At 47.3% G+C, this 20,720-nt stretch overlaps 1 protein-coding gene across 5 annotated transcripts in view; it reads right to left on the minus strand.

Moving 5' to 3' along the window:
- The window catches only part of SGCG (sarcoglycan gamma), a 263,284-nt gene that overhangs the window by 107,797 nt on the left and 134,767 nt on the right, over positions 1–20,720 (minus strand). The window lies entirely within an intron of this gene.

Here is a 20,720-nt window from a genome sequence, read left to right on the forward strand (position 1 = left end):
CTTACACCATAATAACTTAATGTCAATGACATTGTAATGGTGCCTAGAAGGTTCCTTCAACACTGTTGTGGCATTGTAGTGACACAACTCCTGGAGATGTAGGCTACTAGGAGTTGCTTGGACAAGATAGTGGTGCAAAGGATAGGGCTATTACCCTCGACTTCCTAGTGAAGTTAAATTAATTTAAATTTAGTTTTTGTTGGAGTAGTAACATCATTCATCATATATGAGTGTGTTTTACAGACTAACCAGTTCATGATGAAATAACAAGGTAACAACTGTATTTACTGTTATATTAACAGACTCAGTTTTCTGTTCTAAAATTTGCAACAGTGGAGCGCTTATTTTACTTTAAAGTGCAAACTATACACGCATACCAGTGTACAATATAGTAAAACTAAAGTTTGTGTTCCAATTGGAAATATGTCCGTCTTTTTACCTTTAAGTACAAATAAAGTGCATATAGTGTAAAACCTTAAGTAACCACAAATAATACGTACGAATGGAACACTCACATGATACAGAGCTATAGAACCTCGGAGATTTTAAATTCACTTTTGAATCCCCAGTAACTCATACCTCAGTGAATAACTCTATTAATGGTTTTCACAATACACAATTCCCTTTTCTTCTGTTTTAAAAATGCTCACCTACCCAGTGTAGTCACTTATTAAAGTGTTTTCTCCTTAAATTGAATATCACTATAGATTGTAAGTAAGCCTTTTCAAGCATTATCTGTATCAGTTTATCTCCATCATATTAATTCTTGCAATATATGTTTAACTTTAACTCTGTGGAATTTGTAGGCACAATCAGGGGCGTATTAGCCGCGAGGCAAACAAGGCATTTGCCTTGGGCGGCATTTTCCAGGGGGTGGCAAAAAAAGCCGCCCCCAAATGCCCAAGGCAAATGTCTTGTTAGCCTTGCGGCTAACAGACATGCCGGCGGGCTGCTGGGCGATCGGGCGGCACTGCCTGGCGGGCGGCCGGCTGGCGAGGGAGCACTTCCCCTGAGCTGTCTGCTCAGCTCCCTCGCCAGCCGCAGAGTGAGGCTGGGAGGCGGAGCCGGAATATGACGTCATATTCCGGCTCCCAGCCTCACTCTGAGGCGCGCGAGGGAGCTGAGCAGACAGCTCAGGGGAAGTGCTCCCTCGCCGGCCGCCCGCCCGCCAGGCAGTGCCGCCCGATCGCCCAGCAGCCACTGGACCACCAGGGAGGAAGAGACACCCCCCCTCCCCAGCATTCCCAAAGGTAAGGAGGCTGGGGGGGGGGGGGGTGTTAAATTAAAAAAAAAATGTGTTAAAAATAAATGAAAATAAAATGTGTTAAACATAAATAAAAAAAAAATGGCTTAAAAAAAAGAAAAAAAAATGTGTTAATGTGGGTGGTGGGTGGGTGAGTGTGTGTCTGTGAGTGTGTGTGTCTGTGAGTGTGTGTGTCTGTGAGTGTGTGTGTCTGTCAGTGTGTGTCTGTTAGTGTGTGTGTCTGTTAGTGTTTCTGTCTGTCTGTTAGTGTGTGTGTGTGTCTGTTAGTGTGTGTGTGTCTGTTAGTGTGTGTGTGTGTCTGTTAGTGTGTGTGTCTGTTGGTGTGTGTGTGTCTGTTAGTGTGTGTGTGTCTGTTAGTGTGTGTGTGTGTGTCTGTTAGTGTGTGTTTGCCTGTGAGTGTGTGTGTATGTTAGTGAGTGTGTGTGTCTGCTAGTTTGTGTCTGCTAGTGAGTGAGTGTGTCTGTTAGTGTGTGTCTGTTAGTGAGTGTGTTTGTCTGTTACTGAGTGTGAGTGTGTCTGTTAGTGTGTGTGTGTGTGTTTATGTTAGCGAGTGTGTGTTTCTGTTAGCTAGTGTATGCGTATCTGTCAGTGAATGTGTGTGTGTGTATTTAGAATGCGGGGCGGGGGGAAAGGTAGGGTGGGGGTGGCGCGGGGGGAGGGGGGGCGCCTGAGTTTTGTCCTGCCTAGGGCAGCACAAAACCAGGATACACCACTGGGCACAATACATATTAATGCTCACTAATATTAGCCTGCTCCCATACCTTACACACTTACAATACGTTTGTAATCTTACACCTATGTGCTTAACCACAGTCTATATTTTGGAACATGATTATTCACAGATGGCATACATCATTTTTTCAATTCAACAACAGCTGCAAAACGTCGCCCTGCCCTAATACTCCTCACACACCAGACCCGTAGCACATAAATCTTTCTTATTTGGATCTAATAAAACTTGTGCACTAATTTTTAGAGGTGGTTTCTAATTTTATATGCTTTTTACAAGTATGCATAATGCTGTGCACTCACAGAGGTCATTTGTGAAGGTCGTTAGAAAACACACAATATTAATGCTTAGTAACGGGATACAAAGGCTTTATACCGACACATTTTGATTATAATTTAATCACAGCATTTAAAAGTTCTATAGAAATTACAATTATTTGCATAATTTAGGTCACAATAGATAAGTGAGATTTATATCAGACCCAGAGGAGATAGATATTTATTTCACAAATTTGCTAATATTCCCAAAATTTGGTTAGCAGTTAGCAATGCACTACAAGCAGGTGTTTTTATTTCCTGTGATTTTTAATATGTTATATAAATAATACAATAATAACATACACGATAATAAATAGGAAGAGCGCTTACAAAGCAAAAGAAGTGGCTAAAACATATTCGCAATTCTAGTCCTTTCTTTATACCGTTACAATCCTTGTCCTGTCATTGACATATGTAGATCAGCATTTGGCAGCAGTTTTGCTCATTAAAAGACATGAAGTAAACTGCTGAGCAAGCTAATAGAAAGCACAGTGTGTGCGCCCCCTTGTGGGTCCCTGTTTATTCCCCCCCAAGTGTGTCAATTTACATTCTATTTTGTGCATCTCTTTATTTTCCTCTGCATTCCCACCCAATGCCTGTGTCCTCTCTATCACACTTTGTGTATTCCTCTTCATCCCCGCATTGTGTTTTCCCTTGTATTTTCTCTCCATGCTACATGGTATGTGTCTCAACATCGACCTTTGGTTGGTTCTCCACATCCCCATCAGATCCATTGCAGGTAGGGGTTCGGGTACTGTGGAGTAGAGAAGTAGAGGGGCAGCATGATACTAACTTTATTTTTTCTTTTTACATTAAGTAGCAAATTCATAAATCAACAACCTGTCCTGATATAGAAAATCACTAGTATAGTTCTCCTTCTGACTACAAAAGGAAGGTTGTTGATTAGAAACATAGACGGCAGATAAGAACCATTTGGCCCATCTAGTCTGCCCAGTTCTCAAAATACTTAAATGAGTCCCTGACCTTATCTTATAGCTAGGATAGCCTTATGTCTATCGCACGCATGCTTAACTCATTCCCGACCTCGGACGTACTAGGTACGTAAAAAAAAAATGGTCTTTAAGGACCTCGGACATACCTTGTACTTTTGCGGAATTCCTACTTACTTACTCGATCGCCACCGTACCTCCGCCGGCGATGGGTGTACCTGTCCATCTAGGGGAACTGTCTGACACCCCAGATAGAGCTTGGTTGCTTCTTCTAAGTGTTGCTTCTAAGTGTCTGTGGTTGGAGATATTCTGGAGAGTTTTACAGAAGCTTCAACTGCCTAAGAGTTGTGCTAAGAGTTTTCTTTTTTACTGTTACAGGTAAGATTCATCTGTAGGAAAAGGTTACTGATTACACAAGGTTTGATTTCCTGTTGGTAATTATAAGGCATTTGATTGGATCAGGTAGCTACTTGCTATTGATTGCTGTGTAAATTAGCTATTGTTTGCTAATAAGCAGAGGCCTACCCAGGTGTTAACCCCTTAAGACCGCAGGACGTACTATGCCGTCCTTATTTGGGCGGCTCTAAACGCCGCAGGACGGCATAGTACGTCCTGGGCGGTCTTCAGCCCCACGTGGCCGGCGGAACATGTCCGCTGCAGATCGCGGTCGGGGGGCATGCCTGGCCCCCCAGGCAGCCCCCCTGTGCCTGGGGACCGCGGTCTGCAGCTTCCGATCGCAGTGACAGGCTGTCACTGCGATCGGTATTTACCATGTGTCAGCCGATTTGAAATTGGCTGACACATGGAGCCGGCCGCATTCTTCTGCAGCAGATAGCGGTCGGGGGACATGCCTGGCCCCCCAGGCAGCCCCCCTGGGGTCAGTGACCGCGATCTGAACTGTCAGGCTGCAGTCTGATCACACTGACAGGCTGCCATAGCCTGTCAGTGCGATCAGTGTTACTATGTGTCAGCCCATTGGCTGACACATGTAACTGCAGCCATTAGCCCCCTACAGATCGCGGTGGGGGGCATGCCTGTACCTCCCAGGCATCCCCCTGTGGCCAATTACCGCGATCTGTAGGAGGTGATCACAGTGACAGCCAGTCACTGTGATCACTGTTAGTATGTGTCAGCCAATGATCTCAGATCACTGGCTGACACATTGTCTCTGCCCCTCTCCTCACCTCACTTCGATCTGAGAGAGAGAGGCAGAGAGATCGTGGTTTTTGCAGCTCCTGTGGAAAAAGAAAGTTTAAATTTTTTTTCAAAGTTTTAAAATTTATATTTTATTTAACCCTTTCAGTGCTGATCACAGCATATTACTGTGATCAACCTGATTAGGGTATTTATTTATTATTTTTTTTTTGGATCAAAAAAAAATTATTTCTAATTTTTTTTGATCCTTTGTGTCAGTCGCAGCAACCCAAATCTCCATTACCCTTTCCCCGCTGCCGTGATCACTATACTGTACAGTATATCTGCTGTACAGTACTGTATCAGTGATCACTGTGATCAGAGGGCTCTCTGATTAGACTGACCTTTTTTAGGGTTATTTTTACATATCAAAAAATAACCCTTTCAGTTTTAAAAACTTTTTTGGGGGGGGGGCGTGGCCGGACCGTGCATGGGAGCAGACGTGTAGACGGTGAGCTCCGTGCCCTCGGCCTATATTCACAGCTATCTAAGCCTGCAAACGAGCCCTAAATGGTGAGAACTAAGCGACACCTGCTTCTGGGTACCCCCAATACCGGTTCCCCGAGGAGCAGTAGAGGTACCCTGGACGACTTTGTTTCCACGCCGTCGGATTCTCGCTCCGCCGGGCCGACCGCTAAGATGGCGTCGGCCTCCCCCGAGGTGGAAAACGCGGGAGTCCCCTCCGAAGATGGAGACCAGATGGACGCATTAACTATGATTCGGCAAGAACTTACCCGGATCTCGTCCAGCATGCTCACGAAGACGGACTCCACTGCAATGCTGAAAGAATTCCGAGCAGCCATGCGTGAGGAGATAACCGCCATGCGCTCCGAGCTGACAGCAGTGGAGGTACGGGTGGAGGCACTGGAGACGGAAGCTGAGGCCAACCGATCCCAACACAGGTCGGCCGAGATAGCCACCACTAGACAAGGGAACCTCCTATTAACACTGAGGCGACAGGTAGAGGATTTAGAAAACCGGAGCCGCCGCCAAAACATACGCATCCGCGGCCTACCGGAGCCGGACTCAACCCCACTGCCAGAAAAAGTACAGGCCCTATTCAGGCAGATATTAGGCCGCAATTGCCCTGAGACAATCCAATTTGACCGGATTCACAGAGCCCTGGGCCCCCCAAGGCAAGATGGGAAACCCAGAGATGTGCTATGCTGCCTCCACGCCTATAGCCTGAAAGACGCACTAATGGCGGCTACTAGGGGCTCCGATAATATAATGCTCCAGGGAGCAAACGTGGCACTGTTCCAGGACCTCTCTAGCCTGACCTTAGACGCGAGGAGAGCACTACGGCCCATAACGGCCATGCTGCGAGAGAAGAATGTGCCCTACCGCTGGGGCTTCCCATTCAGCCTGCAGATACGACAGGGCAACACCTGGCTGCACATCCGATGGCCTGATGATGTGGCCCCCACACTGCGAGCGCTGCGACTACCCCACGTGCGCACCCGTAACTGGCTGCTGGAAACGCCGCTGGCTCCCAACCGGAGACGGGAAACGAGCAGCCCACCGCCGGACGCACGGAGAATAAGAGAATCCCCAGCCCGGATGCTTGGTGGCCCGGCAGGATCTGAAGAGTGACACCCTACCGGAGCATAGACACGGCCTACTATTGAGGTACCTGGGGTGGGCATCGTGGTTGACCATAGCGGGCAATAGTCTGTAGGTTGGGAGGTGGGAATAAACCTCGGACGCTGGCCACAGGTGACTCTGCTACCGCTCCCCCCCCCCCCGTGCAGAAATGCATTGAAACGAACTTTGGGACGCTCTCCAGGAACTGTACCCGCTCTCTTCCCCCCCCCCCCCGTGAATTATCAGGGTAAGCAAACAGATTAAACGTTAGACCTTCCCGGGATTTGGGTGGGGGACGGGTCTTTGGAGGGCATGGGCCTGATTGGACTCGAGAGAACAGACTAAACTTCCTCGCTTGGCTGCTTTCAGGGGGGTGGCTGGGGTGGGGGGAGACGGGGGTGTATAATGTGTTCCACTGGGTTCCGCTAAGCACGTTGGGCCTCGATGCCCGGGGAGTTGGGCTTTGAGTATTGGTCAGTTAGACGAGAGTTAGACCCCCTACCATGTTAAAGACCAGTTGAAACCAGATGCATACCTAGACCTTAGTATTAGATATAGTTTTAGTTTTGCTTATGCTTGTTTTGCTCATATTAGAACGGCCGAGGGCCGGACGTTGTGTCTTACACATACTAGTTGTCTCACCGCGCCTTACACAGAGTGCTCTGACTCTACCTGTACGGATCACGCGTACGACCCCGCGGACAGACTGAGGGTAACGGACGGGAGGACCGCGGGTGACTGAGTTATTTAAAGGGATTGGGGACTCAGACCTGTCGGACGCCTCCCACACAGTCAAGTCCAATTAATTCTGATAGCGGGATATCCGCTACTTCCTGACCTACCTCCCGACCCTACGGACTCCCCCTTCCCCCCCCTTGACGAGTTTCCCCTACACCCCCGCCCTCCCCACTGACTACCTGCCCCCCTCCCCCCCCCCGGCCCACAGAACTCACCCCCCCCCTCCCCTGTCGGCTATGGCGGGGCGTTCGGGTGGTGGTTTTGACCCGGCCCCCCTGCGGCTCTGGACCAACAATGTGAGAGGTCTGAACACCCCGGAAAGGAGGTCCCACCTGCTTCGGTCCCTGTGGACGGCTCGGGCCTCTATAGCATTCCTCCAGGAGACCCACTTTAAGGGTACTGCCCCCCCCTCCCTGGGGGACTCGAGGTTCCCAACTGGGTATTTCGCAAACCACCAGTCGGCAAAAAGGGCGGGAGTGGCAATCCTTTTCGCCCAACACATTCCGTTCTGTTGCATGGAATCGAAAATCGATCCTAACGGGCGCTACTTATTTCTTAAGGGTACGATTGCCGATAAGAAATACACGTTGGCCTCACTCTACGCCCCGAATACGGGACAACACCGATTCCTCTCAAAGACCCTCCAACTACTAGAACAGTTCCGAGAGGGCCTGCTCATCGTTGCCGGTGACATTAATGTTCCGTTAGACCCCAGACTCGACACCTCTAGAGGCTGCAGCTCACACTCCGGGCTCTGTATCCGGACGGTCGGGAAGGTTTTACGAGACGCGGGACTGGCCGACGCCTGGAGAGTTCTCCACCCTGAAGATAAGGACTTCTCGTTCTACTCACAGGTCCACCTTGGCCATAGCCGCCTGGATTATATCCTGCCTGCCTGAACTGCTGACGAGCCTTAACTCGGTGCTGGAGGGTGGGAGGTTCCCGGAGGACACCTTGATGGCAACAGTAGCGGTGATCCCGAAAGAGGGTAAGGACCCCACGTCCTGCGCCAGTTATAGGCCTATCTCCCTCCTCAACGCGGACCTCAAGCTCTTCACAAAGATTCTGGCCCGCCGTGTGGGGGGGGTAGCACCGGACCTGGTTCACCCGGACCAGACGGGTTTCATTCCGGGACGGGAGGCGAAGGACAATACGACCCAAGCCCTCAACATAATTCATTCCGCTACGTCCTCTTCCCGGGGGGGCCTCCTACTCTCCACTGACGCCTAGAAGGCTTTTGATAGAGTCGACTGGCAGTTCATGGAAGAAACCCTCCGGAATATGGGTTTCGGCCCAAACATTCGCTCTTGGATAGCGGCCCTGTATACGTCCCCGAAGGCCGCCTGAGGATAAACGGAGCGCTATCCCCTGCCTTCTCCATCAACAATGGCACGCGACAAGGGTGCCCCCTGTCCCCCCTCCTGTTTGCCCTCACGCTGGAGCCCTTTCTAGCGGCGGTCAGACGGGATGGGGGCATTACGGGAATTAAAGTAGCTAACACGGAACACAAAGTAGCCGCCTATGCGGATGACCTGCTTTTCTTTATTGGTAACCCGATAATAACGCTCCCCAATCTGCTGCGGGCCTTTCATACGTATGGAGCGCTCTCCAACCTGCGCCTGAACACAGAGAAATCCGAGGCACTACCCCTGGTGCTCCCCCCCGACCTAACAACCCAACTGAAAGCTAACTTCCCTTTCCGATGGTGCACGCAACGCATTAAATACCTTGGCATCTGGCTGACGAGGGACATGACAAAGCTATACGCTGAAAACTTCCTCCCCCTCCTGCGGACACTGGCCACGGACATGAAAAGATGGGGAGGGTCTTGTATATCCTGGTTCGGGAGAATAAACGCGGTCAAGATGAACCTCCTGCCGCGCCTCCTGTACCTATTTCAGACGATCCCCATCTATATCCCCAAAACCTTCTTCACCGAGGTATCCACGGCAATCAGTCGCTTCGTGTGGGCTTCAGGAGTCGCCAGACTTAGATACACGCACTTGATCAGGCCAAAGCGCCAGGGGGGGTAGCACTACCCTCGATTCAGGCCTACTACCAGGCGGCGCATCTCCTCAGGATGATAGACTGGCACGTGCCAGACACGGATAAGCAATGGGTAGGGTTGGAGCGAGCTGCCTCCGGGGAACGTCTACCCTGGGCAACCTGGCTGCCGAGGCCCGCGCAGGCAAATGAGATTCGCTCACACCCACTCATTGGAGCTACCCTACAGATCTGGGCGTCTTTACGGTACAAACTCGACCTCACCACTAACCCAAGCCCGTTGACCCCAGTGATCCATAATCCGGAGATTGGAGGCGGACTGGCCCCCAGGGACATTGCCGACTTGACTGACCTGAACACTCCATATCTGGGCGAATGGTGCGCGGGAACTCGCCTAAAACCGCTAGAGACGCTAACCACCTCAGCCCCCCCAACGGGGCTCACCCGGTTTCGTTACCTACAGATCCGGCACTACCACAGCTCCCTCCCGGGTAGGCAACTACTACTCAGGAAAAAGACGGGCTTTGAGACCCTCTGTACGGAGGAACGACACCTACCACGAGGAATTTCCACGCTGTACTCTATGATAATACAGGCTGCCAGACTCCCCCCTGCGCGATACCAATCTAAATGGGAACAAAGCACGGGCACAGTCCTCTCGGAGGCGGATTGGGAGAAGATACACGTCCTCTCTCATCAAGGTACGTCCAGTGCGAAACTCCAAGAGACCAACTACAAGCTCATGACGAACTGGTATCGGACCCCCCATAGGCTGTACCAGATGGGGTTGCTACCATCGGCTACATGCTGGAGGTGCGGGACGGACGAAGGTACGGACCTACACATCTGGTGGTCCTGCCCTCCCATCGAGGCATTCTGGCGACAAGTCCACGAGAAACTCCGGGAGATACTGGATTCGGACATACCATTGCAACCCCTGCCGATGCTACTACACCACTCCGCGATGCCCCTGGGAGCATACAAGAGATCTCTTACGCGACACTTCCTAAACGCAGCCAAGAGCCTAATCCCCACTCGCTGGAAAACCACAATAGCCCCAACCATAGCTAACTGGATGGAAGCGGTAGAAGAGATATACAGTATGGAGAGCCTCACAGCTGACCTCAGGGGGACGGCGGAAAAGTGCGCCAGACTCTGGGCCCCCTGGATTGCGTACACGGCTCGTGTACCGGCGGGTACCCGGGGCCGGGGGACCGAATAGACGGGAGTTTGTGAAGACACGAATTGTTGGGCTTTGTGTCGGGGTGGCGCGGGCGGACCCATCGCCGGATACCTCCCCGCGGTTGCCGACTCTCCCCCCCCCCCCCTAGCCCTCCTCCTCGGCCCTATACTCACCCCGTCCATACGACAGTCCCTCCGCCTCAAGGCCCATAGACTGAGCTACGGTCATGGACATAATATAATGAGACGAGACGATGGACTTACACGGCCACGCTCGAGTAATCGGGGTCGAGGTTTCTACTCTCACCACTGGGCATCACATCGACATGGACAAGCTCGGACAGGGGGCATTGAATACTCAGACTCACCCACCCGACCTGACCCCCCCCCCTTAGAGGGACAGACGAAGACGGGTTACACACAATCTAGCTGCGCAGTTGCGCCCGATCAGTACATCTTACATAAGAGATTCAGAAAGGTGAGAGTCCCAGCACTGACAGGCGCGATTAGACAACCTAGGGGAAAAATAAACACTGACTTCAGTTGGAATTTATGTAAACGAAGCTGAGATAGGAGGCCACTAGGGCCTATCAGACATTCCCCGTGTTCTAAGCAGGATTTTGTTTGTTGATTTTAGACGAGATATGTACACATGAAAATACGCAATGTTATGTAACTGTAAAGTTTACTACCGCTTCTGTACACGGAACAGTTTGACTTCCCTCCCTCTACTCCCTTTGTAAACCCTTCTTTTATTTGACGTATTGGATAAAAATGGAAAAACCTAATAAATAAAGATTGTCTAAAAAAAAAAAAAAAAAAAACTTTTTTGGGTCAAAAAAATTTTGGGTCAAAAATTTTTTTTGACCCTTTGTGTCAGTCGCAGCAACCCAAATCTCCATTACCCTTTCCCCGCTGCCGTGATCACTATACTGTACAGTATATCTGCTGTACAGTACTGTATCAGTGATCACTGTGATCAGAGGGCTCTCTGATCAGACTGACCCTTTTTAGGGTTATTTTTACAGATCAAAAAATAACCCTTTCAGTTTTAAAAACTTTTTTGGGTCAAAAAAAATATTTCTAATTTTTTTTTACCCTTTGTGTCAGTCGCAGCAACCCAAATCTCCATTACCCTTTCCCCGCTGCCGTGATCACTATACTGTACAGTATATCTGCTGTACAGTACTGTATCAGTGATCACTGTGATCAGAGGGCTCTCTGATCAGACTGACCTTTTTTAGGGTTATTTTTACAGATCAAAAAATAACCCTTTCAGTTTTAAAAACTTTTTTGGGTCAAAAAAATGATTTCTAATTTTTTTTGACCCTTTGTGTCAGTCGCAGCAACCCAAATCTCCCTTAACCCTTTCCCCGCTGCCGTGATCACTAAACTGTACAGTTTATCTGCTGTACAGTACTTTATCAGTGATCACTGTGATCAGAGGGCTCTCTGATCAGACTGACTTTTTTTTAGGGTTATTTTTTTTTTCAATAAGTATTTTATTGGATATTCTTTTGGGAGAGGGGGTACAGAAAGAAAAAAGGGGAGGGGAGGTCGGGGAGGGGGACACAAATATACATATATATGCATTTCTCACAGAAGATGGTGCCACAAGTGTGACAAAGGTACTCACAATAATAGTTCGTTACATATTGGACATAAGATCCGGATGACAGTACAGGATAACGGCATGTCATGTTACAGTATAGTATATTATATATCACAACAGAGGATACCACAATTCAGACGCCCCTATCATCCTACGTCGTTGGAGTCTGAGGGCCTTTGGGAGTATTTGGGGGTAGGTACAAGGTACAAGGTGTGCGGTGGCTCCACTGTATGGTTGAAGTGGGGAGTGGGAGGTGTTAGGATGTGTGTACGGTTCCTTCTAGCTCTGCCCACCTCTGCCAGTTGTTTCTCGTGCTGTTAGAGTGTTTCAATGTGGTCATAGACAGCAATTCGTATTTGAGGAACTGATTAATCATGTGTTTCACCATTACCAAAGGCGGACACCCTTTTTTTTTCCAATTACATGCAATGACATACCTAGTTGCCAAAATTGACAGTATCACAAATTGTTTGTCAGCGTGGGGTATATTACCTGGGAGAACGAGAAAGATACCTGTGGAAGGTGTGAATGGTGTGAGTGTAATTCCCAGTTGTTCCCAAATTTTTTGCGTTTCTACCCATAGTGGCCTAATCTCGGGGCAGCTCCACCACACGTGAGACATTGTTCCCTCTTCTGTCTCGCATCTCCAACAATTAGGAGATGTATTAGGATATATCTTGTGGAGTCTGGACGGGGTGTAGTACCACCTGAAAATAAGTTTCTTGTGGGCTTCAATATGCGAGTAGCAGGAGGTGATGCCTTTCAGGGCATGAAGTGAGGTTAACCATGTCTGACCTGTGGGTGAGTAATTGCACTCATTTTCCCATTGTTTGCGGTATGTAAAGGTTGGGGGGGTCTGTTGATTCTGTAGTGTAGTGTAGCAGATTGAGAGAGCTTTGGATTTAGTCGGTGAATTGTGACAGCGCTCATATAGACGAGACAGATCTTGGTGTGGTCTGTGTGTGGCTTGTGTAGGGGTAGTAACCACACTCGAGACCAGACTCTTCAACTGAAGGTATGGGAAGATGAATGACGGGGGTAGTCGGAATTTGTTTTGTAGTTCAGGGAATGGCATAATAGTCCCTGCCTGGCAAATGTCTGTAATGCGGCTGATTCCCATGTCTGTCCATCTGTGCAGGGAGAGCCACGGGGAGACCGAGTTAAGGGCTGTGAGTGGGGCCCAAGTGGAAAATGTCGGTTCTGCTGTTAGGGGGCCATGCAGATGATCCCATGCGTGGATTGCATAAGTAGTGAGTGGCAGGAGCGTCTTGCATGCCCCTCTAAGGGTTTTGGGTGTCCACAACAAATCAATAGCCGAGTGTTTGGGGTCATAATTATTCTCTATGTCTGCCCACTGTAGGACATGTGGTGGTGCGTGCAACTTTATTGCACCTTCTAGGAGAGCAGCTTTGTGGTATTTTGCGATATGGGGGAGTCCCAAGCCCCCCTCCTTTGTAGGGAGTTGTAGGAGAGACATGGGTAACCTCGGCTTTTTTTTAGCCCATACATAGGTGGAGATTATGCTTTGTAGTTGCTTGCATATAGTGGGCGATAGGGGTATCGGTAACATCCGAAACACATAAAGTAGCTTTGGGAGAAGAATCATCTTCACAGCATTAATCCTGCCTAACCAGGACAGTAACACATTTTTCCATTTGTGGAGGGTTTGTTTGCATATCAACGGAAGGGTAGAAAAATTATGTGTGCTAATACCTCTATACGTTGCTGCAATTTTCACCCCCAGGTATGTTAGGTGAGTCTGTCTCCAATCAAAGGAGTGTGTAGATTTAAGCTGTAGGATATCTGTCATGGGGAGTCGGATTGGTAGTGCTTGGGTCTTAGTTTGGTTTAGTTTGTAGTAGGAGATCGTGCTATATTCGTTAAGTGTGTCAATGAGGTGTGGTAAGGAGCGGTCTGGTGTGGTGAGGGAGAGGAGAATGTCATCTGCGAACATAGATAATTTATATTCTACTTTGTTGATGGTGACTCCTTTTATGTCATTATGTGTTCTAATCTTGTGCGCCAAGGGTTCTAGCGATAAGATGAATAGCAGAGGGGAGAGCGGGCAGCCTTGGCGGGTGCCATTCGTGATCGGGAAAGGGCTCGAGAGGAATCCCGCGTTGGATACCCTCGCTGTTGGTTTAGAGTATAACGCCATTATGCCAGTTATGTATGATGTGGGAAAACCAAATTTGAGTAGTACTTGTTCCATGTATGCCCAGTTGAGCCTGTCGAAGGCCTTTTCCGCGTCTAGCGCTAGGAGAAGGCCTTCCATACGGTTTGTTTCCATATGTGCTAAGATGGTCAGGACTTTCCTCGTATTATCCGAACCTTGTCTGCCTTTAACAAAACCAGACTGGTCATTGTGTATGATGCGGGATAGTATTTGTGTGAGGCGGTCCGCTATGATCTTAGCATATATTTTAGTGTCACAATTTAGTAATGAGATCGGTCTGAAATTTTGGCAGGTTGTGGGTGGTTTACCTGGTTTAGGGAGCGTAGAGATGTGCGCCTGAAGCATGTCGGGGGGTAGGGCGCCTGTGGTAAAGCAATGGTTAAGAAGTTGTGTGAGGTATGGGGTCAGTGTGTCCGAGAAAGTCTGGTAATAGAGATTAGTAAAACCATCTGGTCCTGGTGATTTATGCAGGGGAAGTTTTTTAATCGTATCATTTACTTCTTCTACTGTAAAGGGTTTAGTGATTGTGTCAATGTCTGAGTGGGTGAGCGTTGGCAGTTGTACGGTGTCTAAGAAAAGTCGAATTTGTTCCGGTGATGGTGGGGGTGAAGAGGAGTCATCTTTGAGGTTGTAGAGAGAGCTATAGAATTGTGCAAATGTTTCTACTATTTCTTGTGGGTTCATGGCCTTTGTCTTGTCTTGTTTAAAAACGTATGCCACTCTAGAGTTGGCCATACGTTGTTTAAGTTGGGATGCCAGGGTCGCTCCCGCTTTATTCCCTTGGGCAAAGAATTTATGTTTAAATTTTTGTAGGATATAGTTGGTTCTATCTAGTTCAAGATCAGCGAGTTTGGATTGCAGGGTTCTTAATTTTGCATAGTGGTCTGGTGAGGGGGTAATTTTGTTGCAATGAGTAAGGACTGCTATTTGTTGGATTAGGTCATCAAACTCTCGCTTACGTTGCTTGTTAGCGTAGCTAGCGTGTTTGATGAATAAGCCCCTAATGACAGCTTTATGTGCCTGCCAGAGTGTGGTTATTGAAATATCATCTGATATGTTGTGCTGGAAATATATTTCCAGCTCTTGTTTGATTTGTTGCGTTATAAGGGGTTTTCTGAGTAGCGACTCATTTAATCGCCAGGAGCTTCGCCCCGTAGTGGGGAAGCGGGTCGATAGTGACATAGTTATAGGTGCGTGGTCAGACCATTGTATGAGGCCTATTTGTGTGGATTGCACTTTAGATATTAGAGAGGAGTGCAAGAGGAACCTATCGATTCTCGAGTAAGAGTTATGTGCTTGTGAGTGGAAGGTGAAGTCTTTGTCAGAGGGGTGTAGGGTCCTCCAGACATCTATGTATTGATTTTTGTGCAAGTGTGACCCTATGGCAGTGGTAGAGTGAGTGCGTCTATTAGCAGTTTTGCGGGAGATTCCCGCAGTGGAAGACGTGTCTAATACATCGTCTAGGATAAAATTCGTGTCACCTCCTATTATTACAGTTCCGAATTTATGGGTGTCCGCTAACAATAATATTTTCTCTAGATAGGGTAGCTGGTTGTCATGTGGACCATATACGTTAATAAGGGTATATTGCTCATTATTAATATTGCATTGTAGAAGAATAAACCTGCCTTCCTTGTCTCCAATTTTTTTTTGTAGGGAGAAGGCCACATCCTTACTAATCAGGATGGAGACTCCTCTCTTTTTTTTGGTATAACCTGTGTGAAATCCTATGGGATAGTGTTTGGAGGAAAATTTAGGTTTTTTAGCATTCAGAAAGTGAGTTTCCTGAAAGAAGGCTATCATAGCTTTCGCCTTCTTGGCTTCTTCGAGAGCTAGTCTCCGCTTGTGGGGGGAATTTAGGCCTTTAGCATTCAATGAAAATATATTTAAAGCCATGGAGTTACAACCAGTGTGCTGATAGTGGCACAGATGCGTACAGGTGTTACATGGTATAGTACATGAGTAAACGCCCTATGTATCAACAGGTGTCGTGGGATCTTAAAGCAAGTTACCATTGTCGCAGGTGGCTGAAGACTGGATTGTGCATAAAGTACATTTGTGGGGGGACAAAGGGTTACATCAGGGGTGGGGAAGACAATACGGTATTGAACAAAAACTATATACAAAGGAGGAGTCAGACAGGGGGTATCTGATCCAGAAAACGAGTTTAGTGGCCCCATGGAGCCTAGGTGGAGGGGAGGGCAAACTGTGGGTTGAACTGCCCGGGAAATTATGGCGGCAGTACTGAGGGTCTGTATAGAACCATCACTATGTAGCGGGTGTGTACGGCACATAATGCTCCAGAGACACATATGTAGTCTGGCTCTCTATATTGCTAGGTATCCGAAAAACCTTATTAAGCACAAACATACACATTAGCATTGGAGAATAGAGCATAGGAGCACAACAACATACTGGAATCATATGCTTACATATCTTCAGGGCACGGTGCCATAATCAGGTCTATACAGTTCTTTATGTAATGTCAGTTTATGTTACTTGTGTTTTGTCCCAGTGGACCATTCGTTAGGTATTTTCAGAGGAGATGATCGGAGACCTTGAGATGGAGCTTTGGCGTCTTGTAGGGTCACCGGTATGTTCCAACTCTGGAGTAGTTTCGCTCCTTCTGCTGCCGTGGATATGTGGTAGTCTGTGCCATTCCGCTTGATGATGAGGCGGGTAGGGTATCCCCATTTATACAGGATCTCTGCATCTCTGAGCGCCATTGTGACTGGGTTCAGTTCTTTGCGTTTAGTTAGCGTGGCGGCGGACAAGTCCACGAACAATTTAACATGTTGGAATTCAGGTGGTATGTTATCCGGATTTCTTGCGGCTCGCATAACCAGTTCCTTGGAGGTGAAATAGTGCATCCGCAAGATCACATCTCTTGCTGCTGTAGGTTGCAGAAATTTCGGTCGTGGTAAGCGGTGAATGCGGTCTAGTCTGAGGTCTCCTTCAGTGAGGCCTGGGCATAAGGCCTTAAAAAGACCGATGGCATAATCCCTCAGTTCTGAAGGTTTGATTTCCTCCGGTATACCTCGCAGGCGAATATTGTTGCGCCTGTCGCGATCCTCGTGGTCAGCAATCTTGGCTTCCAGATACGCCATTCGAGCAGCTATCGTATCGTGCGATGCCGCCAGATCATTGTGAGCACTGATTACTTCCTCCATTTTGTCTTCAATTGCACTCGTGCGTTCACTGATCTCTTTAATATCAGCTCTGACGTCGCGAGCTAATTTAGCGAACTCCATTTGTAGATTTTGCTGCAAATCTTGTAGCATCTTGTGCAGGGTGAGTTCTGAGGCAGGGGCATTAGTCCCCATAGAGATAGAGGTGCTATCGCTGGTTTCAGACGCTGCTGTTGGTGATTCTGGGCCTCCGGCGCCATCTTGGATTTTGGTGCGCGGCGGTGTGAAGGAGGATACCCGGGTCACTGCCGGTCGAACTTTCGTTCTCTTGGGCGCTTTCTGGGACATGGTGGTATAGGTTGTCGATAGCTCTTTGACAAACCTAAATTAGGGCAGATATTGCTCTTGTAATCGCTGTTTAGTAGGAGCCCTCACGGGAGCTAACAGATCACGCGTCCATCTCCGCGCGCTGCCAGGCCACGCCCCTTTTTAGGGTTATTTTTATAGATCTGAAAATAACCCTTTCAGTGTACTGATTGCAGCTGCCTATACTGTGATCAGTACATTTATATTATTTTTTGAGGGCGGGTAGTAGGTGTTAGGCAGGTAGATAATTAATTACCCACTTTAGTATATAAATTAATTAATTTGTCCCCCTAGAATGGCATGTCGCTACTCAGCCGAGGAGGCGTATGCCATTCTGGCAGGCAGTGATAGTGACACTCTGCAAGACAGTGACACTATCACTGCCTCTGACATTGAGCCTCTGAGTGAGACCTCAAGTGATGGTGCCCCACCACCACTCACAAGAGGACGCTCAGCAAGCCCAATGCCAGGCAGAGACTGGGTGCCTCCAAATATGATGGCCCCAGAAATACCGCCGTTCACTGTTACACCTGGCATCACTGTAACAGTGGACGACTGCGAGCCAATTCGTTTTTTTGAGCTCTTTATGTCAGACGATATATTTGAGCTCATGGCTCAGCAAACGAATTTGTTTGCTATGCAGTATCTCTCTGCACATCCGGGGTCCCATCATGGTCGCAGGAATATGTGGAGACCCACGGATGTCGCAGAGATGAAGCGGTTTTGGGCTTTAACCCTAATGATGGGTATTGTAAAAAAGCCCAGTATCAGGTCCTACTGGAGCAAGCAACGTATCCTGGCTACACCTCTTTTCCCTGAGGTTATGTTGAGGGATCGCTACCTGCAACTGCTGCGATTCCTTCATTTTAATGATAACTCGCTGTGTCCCCCTAGAAACGACCCACTGTTTGACAGGCTATATAAAATTCGGCCCTTTATTCAACTCCTGTCAGACAAATTTTCTGAAAATTATGTCCCCGATAAAGATATTTCAATTGACGAGTCCCTTATGAAATTTAAAGGTCGACTGCTATTTAAGCAATATATTCCATCGAAGCGGTCCCAATATGGCGTTAAATTTTATAAATTATGTGAATCCTGTACTGGTTACACATGGGCGTTTTGCATTTACCAGGGGAAGGATAGCCATCTTGACCCACCAGGATGCCCTGATTCTGTGGGTACAAGTGGCAAGATTGTTTGGGATCTAATCCTTCCCTTGTTGAATAAGGGATATAGGCTATGGGTTGACAATTATTATACCAGTATAGAATTATTTAAAAATTTATATTGTTTTGAAACCCTAGCCTGTGGCACAGTGAGGAAGAATCGCAGGGGTTTCCCCCAAGCCCTGGCAAGTGGCAGAAGCAGTAGAGGTTCCTCTTCAGCTCTCCGCCAGGATGAGTTGCTTGCTCTTCGCTTCAGAGATAGGAAAGATGTATACATGCTGTCTACGATGCATGACGAAAGTACAGTGCCAGTGTCTGTGAGAGGTAGCACTGAGCATCTGGAAAAGCCGAAGTGCATTGTAGACTACAGCAAGTTTATGGGGGGAGTAGACTTGGCTGACCAATGCATACAGCCCTATCTGGTGAACCGAAAAACTAGGACCTGGTACAAGAAAATTGCAATCTACGTGAGCCAGATTGCAATTTTCAATGCCTATGTCCTCTATACAAAAGAGGTCATAGGTAGGCCCTGCCCTTTCCTCGAATTCACATTAAGCATTTTGTCCCGTATGTTATTTACCCAGCCCCCCAATCCCACTTTGGAATCAGGAGATCTCCAAAGACTTTGTGGCAAACACTTCCCTTCCCGAATCCCATCCACCCCTAGTAAAAAAGCTCCCCCAAAAAAGTGCCGTGTTTGCTACAAGAAAGGAGTCCGAAAGGACTCCAGTTTTTATTGTCCAACCTGCCCATCTCTACCCGCCCTCTGCATAACAGACTGTTTCAAAGTCTACCATACAGAGCTGAATTTCTGAATCACTCTGTATGGGACTTTGGCAGTTTGTTTGCTTGATTTACCTGGATTTCTGACCTCGGCTTGTCCTGACTACGCTTTGTTAGCTGCCTGTACCGACCCATTGGTTTGTTTTACCGACTACTCTGAATTCTGGATTCCCCTGACCTTGGCCTGTCCCTGTTTACGCTAGCCATTCTAAAGTGGCTACACCAAACAACTCAAAATACTACATTTGTAGTACTTGAAATGTGACTTCCCAATAAAAAACTGATCACAGGGTTAATGCTGTGATTAGCACTGAAAGGGTTACAAAAAATAGTTTTTTTTTTTCGTTTTTTTTACTTCTCAAACTTTTCGCACAGTGACTCTCTATGTGATATCAAAGATCTATCTGCCTCTCTCTGCCTTCAGATCAAAGTGTATGTGGGGTACTGTTCTATTCATGAGATATAATAAAAACCTGGAAACATGGTACATGTAGGTACTGTTATATTCAAAAGACAGTGTTAAATCAAAATACTAAGTCTCTAGTGCACTAACTAATATCAGGATTATGACATTTCCAGTGAAAATGCTATTTATCTGATTAAAAAGACAAAAATCAAAGTAGAAATCGCTACATGGGCCCAGCATTTCTGTTAAAATGGCTAGACCTAACATCTCAAATTATGCCATTTGTTATACTCTGGGGTGCCTACTTTTGAAAATGGTTTGCCATAACGGTGGGAATGTTATTACCCAGGCTGCCATACTCTCTGAAAAGCTACATAGGCCCAGAAAATAATATTGGCAAACTTACAAGCTGAAAGGGCATCTAATATATTTCGCCCTGTGACTTATCAGTAAAATCTGAAATAATAGTACGTGAGGGTACCGTTATATTCAGAAGACAGTGTTAAATCAAAATACCAAGTCTCTAGTGCACTAACTAATATCTGTATTATGACATTTCCAGTGAAAATGCTATTTATCTGATTAAAAAGACAAAAATCAAAGTAGAAATCGCTACATGGGCCCAGCATTTCTGTTAAAATGGCTAGACCTAACATCTCAAATTATGCCATTTGTTATACTCTGGGTTGCCTTCTTTTGAAAATGGTATGCCATAATAGTGGAAATGTTATTACCCAGGCTGCCATGCTCTCTCAAAGGCGAGATAGACCCAGAAAATCACTTTGTTAAATTGCCAACTTTGAAAAGGACATCTAATATTTTTGTCCCCATGACTTCCCCCCCAAAACAGAGAATCTAGTACATGGGGGTACTGTTACATTCAGGAGACAATGTTAAATACAAATAGTGAGGCTTTGTTGCAATAACTCATATCAGGAATATGAAATGTCCTGTGAAAATGGAGTTCATGTGCGTGAAAAAGCACAAATAAAGCTATAACCCCTATGTGGGCCCTTCATTTCTGATAAAGTGGTTAGACCAAACATCTTGCAATGCACCATTTCTTATACTCTGGGTTGCCTACTTTTGAAAATGGTATGCCATAATAGTGGAAATG

Source organism: Pelobates fuscus, chromosome 1 (genome assembly GCF_036172605.1).
Source record: "Pelobates fuscus isolate aPelFus1 chromosome 1, aPelFus1.pri, whole genome shotgun sequence".
Taxonomy (NCBI): domain Eukaryota; kingdom Metazoa; phylum Chordata; class Amphibia; order Anura; family Pelobatidae; genus Pelobates; species Pelobates fuscus.